Genomic DNA, 6,885 nt, shown 5'->3' with positions numbered 1-6,885 from the left:
GGTTAAGCCTCTGGGCTCAGCCATGCCCAGCCACAGTTCGAGTCCTGGACCTGGCAGCTAGCTCTCTCACTTTCTGTCTCTCTGCCTCTCTCTGGTCAAATTTAAAAATAATAATAATAATAAATAAAATGAAATAAAATAATTCTTAAAAAAAGGTTTTACAATTCCTTCAGATGATTCCAAAGCACACTACAGTTTGAGAACCACTGGTTTAGATCAATGGGAGGAAGACTGAGCTTTACCTGTATGATCACTGACTCAAGACTATTTCAGATAAATTGTACAGGACAATTAAGACTGGGCATGAGATGAGATTAGTACTCTCAGGGGTTCAGACACAGAGAAAGACTTCCTGGAAAAGCAAAGATTAAATGGTAGCAGTGGTAAAAATGGGTAAGGAAGAAATATAGACCCAGAAGGATTGACATTTTATAATGCCATGTATACAAAGTTTAGAACATGCAGACAATCATGTATAGGCAATAGGTTCATAGGTAAGTAGTAAAATACATGTATATGTAGCATGAAGAAAGCATGTAAGCATGTATGGGAATGATAAACATCTTATTTAGGATAGTAGCTACAAAGTAGGTGAGTTAAGACAACAGAATCTTATACATTTAATGTCTTGGAGCTCCTGAAATCTAACACAGCTGCACTCCCTCCATAGATCCAGAGAATAATCTTGGCTACCGGCATTCTTTTTTAAGCATAACTCATCTCTGTCTTCATTTTCTTATGAATCTCTTACCTGTGTCTTTCCCTCCTTTTTCTCTTACAAAGACATCAGTAATTGGATTTAGGGTTCACCCTAATCCAAAATTATTTCATCTTGAGTTCCTTAACTAAATTACATGTATGTACAAAGACTTAGTTTCCAAATAAGCTTACTTTTACAGGTATCATATATTGGGACTTTGACATTTTTTTTTAAGAATGAAATTCAGCCTATTACAAGGAGACAGGGGGCTTCAGTTATATTTGTATTATTTTGTTTCAGTAGTATAGTGGGTAAATTATATAGTATCCTCTATAACTTTGTGTAAGTATCTAATATTTCCTAACAAAAATAACAAAAGATTAAAAGAGGAAAGGAAGAAAATGGGCCTATTATCTGCAAGCCATTTAAGGAAAATGAAATCTTAATTATAACAAGTAAAGTGTGAGAGACAGTTAAAGGTCAAGGCTTTGATGTAAGAGGATCCTTTTTATGTATTTACATAAGGTTGCATAAGTGCTCTCTAGTATTAATAGCTTCTTTCTTATTCTATGGTAGCATATCTCATATTTGAACTTATATTGATGTTTTTTATATTTTTGTGTCTACTTCCCCACCCCTTAAAGTATCCCATGGATTGTGAAATAATTAATAATTGTAACCATAAAAGGTTTATTTATCCTTTCCTAAATTAAGTATCACTCTGTTTTTCCCTTTGTGGATGTTACATTAATATTTATTAAACTGAAATAAAGATAATGCATCTGCAACACCACTTTTTTCTAACACCAATGTTTACATTGGGAAATGAAAAACTTAATAGAATTAAATTGCAAGATTATTTTCATGCAAATTGTTTTTCAAATCCATGTTTAGGTTTTTTATAATGTGCATTTTTCATGAACTTTTTGAAATCCCTTCATATATTATGATGGAATATTCCTTATGGCTAGAATTACATGGTGAAACAAATGACACAGGGCCCTTTGTTACCATTATTTAAATAGAAAAAGCAGGCCAAGTAGGCAACTACACATATAGTGTGATCTGAAGACCCTAAATTTGTTTCTGATTGGTTGATGTTATACTGTATTCATTGTTAAATATAGTATTTCTCTTAGACTCTGTGAAGATGTGCCTTTGTTCTGAACTCCATACTTTAGCAATCCCTTCTAACTCTCTGTTGTGCCCTTCTCCACAGGGCCAGGAGCCTATTCTGTAAGTTCAGAGGAATGTCAAGGGTGGGAGGAGGGTCTTCAAAATGTTCAGGGAAATATGTATTATGAAAAAAAATGCATGGATTTCAATTTTTTTGCACCAAAATAAAGTTATACTTTAACTCAAAATTTCCATGAACATTTGATGTTCCTACATCAATGCACACCCCAATTCATCCCTAAGATACCTAGAATCCCTGGGACTAGTAGGGTAGTAGGGCATGGTGATTAAGGGCCCTGGACTCCCACATGGCTGACCGCAGTTCAAGTCTCAGATCTGGTGACTTCCTGTCTTGCCCCCCCCCCCCCCCCCCCGCGCTTTCTCTCACACACACTGTCCCTCTCTTGTCAAGTTAAAAGTAAATAATGTTAAAAAAAATTCTTAAAAAACAAAAGAAAACTTGAATTCTTTTTTTTTTTAAGAGGTTTTTGCCTTAGGGTGCGTGGCTCCCCAGAGAGAGACAGATACAGTGAGTGGGAAAGTGAGAAATGACTCCCGAAAGGAGGATGGCCATGCTGCAATCCTTTCTCTTCCACTCTCCTCCCAGGATCTTTGGCACACACGCATACATGCCCAGTGTGAGTTTCAAGCCACAGGTCTGGCACTCAAACCCTTGGCCATTGGGAGTCCAGGAACATTATCACTATGCTATCTTCTGGTCCCATCCTTGAATTCTTTGCTCAAAAAAACCCAAGCCTGGGAACCAGCAGTTAGCATAATGGCTATGTCGCTGGACTCCCACGTAGTCAATCTCGGTTTGTGTCCTGGACCTGGTGACTAAAAACTCATGCCGGGTGCGTGTGCGTGCGTGCGTGCCCAAGATCCCAAGAGGAAAATGGAGGAGAAGGGATTGCGGCATGACCATCCCCCCTGGGGGGGTGATTTCTCGCTTTCTGTCTCTCTGTCTCTCTCTGTCGTTCTGGTGAGTGCACATGCCCTATAGCGAAAGCCTCTCCAAAAAAAAAGAAAGAAAATAAAAGCCCCAAACCTGCTTCCAGAACCTTGAATGTTCCTTGACATTTGGGTCTCTCCTTTTGAGGATTATCTGCACTGTTGGTATATATATCCCTAGCTTCCTACAGGGTGGCTATTCATGGAGAACAGGTGAAGAATAGGCTGGAGTATCCACACATATATAGATTAGTCTTCTTACGGTAGGGGATAGAACTCAGGATGGTAAGAGAAAGGTACAGACTTGTCTGGGGCCATGGGCCTATAGTGGTAGTGGTAGTTCTATCCATAATGATTGTGAAGAAGGTGGAGCATCCAGAAATTCTGAATTCAAACTCAACTTTTTCTGGTGATTTTAAAGATATTTTTGTTTTGGAATAGCTTTTTCTGGTGATTTTAAAGATATTTTTGTTATGGAATATTTGCATAATATGTTATTTAATAATTTATTAGTTAATTTAAACATTTTAAATAATTAAGTAAATGACATTTAGGCCTCCAATTGAAGTTTTGCTCTGAATCCTATAAATATTAAATATTATAGCTGGGCCATATTTGGACTAATTCTTCCCCCATAGGCCTTCAGTCCTTCCCAGTGTTTTTTGTTGCTTCATGTTAACCAAATGACTAGGTTAGAATAAACCAAATAGGATCTTGGTTGTTGTGCATCTGTATTTGTAATACCTGAAACGTATAGCTCTAAAGAATTGGCACGATCTATGACTGACAAATGGACTGCATGCTTTCTCTGCCTCCATTTTTGACTACCATTGGTGTCTTACATGTGGTGAAACTTGTTTCACTATGGAACTTCCATTCCTGTCAGGGAGGATGGCAGATTCTAGCTACATAATAGTTCCTGAGTCCAAGCCCTGCCATATTTTTGGGTTAACTGTGACACTAACAATGGCAAGTTGACCATGGTAAAGTAGGATCTTACAGTGTGCCAATAGATACGCCATTCATTGAACATTTTATGTCCCTTTTCATACTTGGCGCTGCTAGAATGGCCTTTTAAAGAATTGACTAATAGGCCCATACAGTGGGTGAAGTGTGTGCTGAGATGTACATATCTTGTAGTTAATGGTGCTCACCTCACAGAGGTTAAATTTTAAAAAAATATATTTTATCAGAGAAGATGGTCACTGCAGTTTCAGAAGACTTCTACGAGTACATTCATATTTCCCAATTAGATATCAACTGCTGTTAGTGAAAAGGCTCCTGGCAGTTTCAGTATCCCACATCACATATTTGAGAGGAATGGCTTACAAAATGTGCTTACTAAACAAGATACCTAGATGATCTTTGTAACAAAATTCAGAGAGAAGATAGATGAAGTGGATGCTAGGATGCTTTATGGAAAAAATACCTAAGGATGGTTGTTCTAGTTGTATACACTAAACCAAAAGACACTCACACAATTTCAGAATGTTAATTTAAATTCTCGTACATAAGTAATGGACCAGCTACGCAGTTATGGATTTCATCAGTAAAATAACAAAATAATAAATTTAGTATGTCATATGCTGACACCAAGAAATCAAGTATTAAGAAATCAAGTATTTTCTGCATTCACAAAATTTACACCTTAGTATTGTGTGGTTGGGCTGGGACGCTGCTGTGGAGTGAGGCACATGTTCTGTTTGGTCTCTCACCATACTTGCACTCACACCTGCGCCGCAGTTATTGCCTTGCAGTCTACTGTTAAGACAGCCAGCTCTCAGGCCCCTGCCGACCACGTCTACATAGGACACCTGAGAGCCAACGTCCGGGAGAAGGACATCCGGCACTTTTTTAGTGGCTATGACTATCTCCTCAAAGTAGACCTCAAAAATGGGTATTGCTTCGTGGAGTTTTAGGACTCCTGTGATGTCCACGACTCTGTTTACCAGCTGAACAAAAGGAGCTCTGTGGCGAGCACATGATCCTGGGGCAGGCCCGCAGCCCACGCTGCGATTGCGACCGCTACAGCTACGGAAGCCGCAGTGGTAGGGGTGGCTACGGCAGTCGGAGAATTTCTGGCAGGGACAAATATGGACCATACACAATGCAGGCTTATTGGAGAAAATTTTTTTTTTTTTTTTTTTGGAGAGGTTTTTGCTATAGGGCGCGTGCGCTAGCCAGACAGAGACATAGAGACAGAAAGCGAGAAATCACCCCCAGAGGGGATGGCCACTGCTGCAATCCCTTCTCCTCCATTCTCCTCTCGGGATCTTGGGCACGCACGCACACGTGCCTGGCATTAGTTTTAAGCCACCGGGTCCAGGATGCGAACCACGGTGGACTACATGGGAGTCCAGCGACATAGCCATTACTAACTGCTGGTCCCCCCACTTGGCAAGATTTAAAGGATTTTATACAACAAGCAGGTGAAGTGACCTAAGTGGATGCTCATTAAGAACGCACAAATGAGGGTGTAACTGAGTTTCACTCCTACTCTGACATGAAGTGTGCTTTGGATAAACTGGATGGTACAGAAAGAAATAAATAGAAGGAATATTACGCTTGTTGAAGATAAGCCACGAGGAAGTCATAGATGATCTTATTTTGGAAGCATTTCCAAGTCACAGTCTCGAAGAAGGTCATGAAGTAGGAGTCACAGGAGCAGCAGCAGTAGATCTCGAAGTATCTCAAAAAGTTGCTCCCTATTCAGGTCGTGGAGCAAAGGTCGCTCACGTTCTTGACCAAAATGAAGTAAATTTGGATCAAAAAGCAAATCCAAGGCCAAGTCCCATTGGCGCTCCTGTTCACATTCTGAAAGCAGATCTAAGGATGAGTGTGAGAAATCTCAAAGCAGGTTTTGATCTCAATTCCCCCAATGAAAATGGAAAAGGTGATATAAAGTCAAAATGCAGGTCAAGTATCCAATCTTGTTCAAATTCACCCCTACCTGTTCTACCCTCAAAGGCTCGTTCTGTGTCCCCTCCACCAAAAAGAGCTACTTCAAGGTCCCATTCTAGATCTCGCTCAAAGTCAAGATCAAGGTCCAGCTCGAATTCCACAGATTAGCCCAGAATTCTGTTATTTACGTAGTATTACAGAGTGCTTTCCTACTTGCTTAGGCAGTAATTCCTCCATGTTTATACATGGTCTCTTAAACAAGAGGGATCTCTTGAAAACAGGGGCACCTAGATATTTGATTTGTGGCTAAATTTGATGAAAAAAGATGAAGTTTTAAGAAAATGTTGCCATGAAGTCAAAAACTCTCTCCCCTTTGTAGAATTAAAATGATTTTGATTTTATAGCTTTTGAGCTGATTGACTTTTGTAAAGATTAAGCTAGTTAAGTTTTCTTTTTTTAAGTTTTTTTTTTTTGAGAGGTTTTTGCTATATGGCGCGTGCACTCGCCAGAAAGACAGAGAGAGACAGAGAGATAGAAAGTGAGAAATCACCCCCCAGAAAGGATGACCACACCACAATCCCTTCTCCTCCATTCTCCTCTCAGGATCTTGGCACGCACGCACATGTGCCCGGCGTGAGTTTAAGCCACTGAATGCAGGACTTGAACCGTGGTCGGCTCTATGCGAGTTCAGCGACATAGCCATTATGCTAACTGCTGGTCCCTTTTAAAAAGTATTTTAGCAGGATGTGCTGCAGGGGTATTTTTGTTGTTTACTTGTTTGCTTATTTTTTAATTGACCTTTTCAAGCTTTGAATACTTAAGGCTTTAGAAGGAGAACCCAATTTTCAATTATGTTGGCTTTTTATAAAGCTTGAGTTATGTAAGATTTAAATAAAAGTTTGCTACCAAGATGTTTGCTTTATTGGCAGGTCAATATTAAATTCCTTTAACTGTCGATCCCTGCTGTTTCTGGAAACAGTGTAAATTCTTCTTAATTGTAAAACAAGGCAAGCCTCAGATCAGCAATAAATTATTCAGTTTGGATAACAAAATAAATTACATCTTAGTGCAAAATTTGGGACCTTTGCCTAATAAAGTCTGTTTGGTTATGATTTTTTTATTTACTATCATAAACTTATTCCACTAGATTACTAGCA

The 6,885-nt window shown here is 39.2% G+C and overlaps 1 pseudogene; it reads left to right on the top strand.

Moving 5' to 3' along the window:
- The first annotated feature begins 4,521 nt into the window (after positions 1-4,521).
- Positions 4,522-5,896, top strand: LOC102502426 (serine/arginine-rich splicing factor 6 pseudogene; annotated as a pseudogene).
- Positions 5,897-6,885: the final 989 nt, after the last annotated feature.

The sequence above is a fragment of the Tupaia chinensis genome, unplaced genomic scaffold (genome assembly GCF_000334495.1).
Source record: "Tupaia chinensis unplaced genomic scaffold, TupChi_1.0 Scaffold150128_1, whole genome shotgun sequence".
NCBI classification, from domain to species: Eukaryota; Metazoa; Chordata; class Mammalia; order Scandentia; family Tupaiidae; genus Tupaia; species Tupaia belangeri.
The sequence above is the reverse complement of the archived record's forward strand: the minus strand, read 5'-3'. Positions and strand labels throughout refer to the sequence as shown.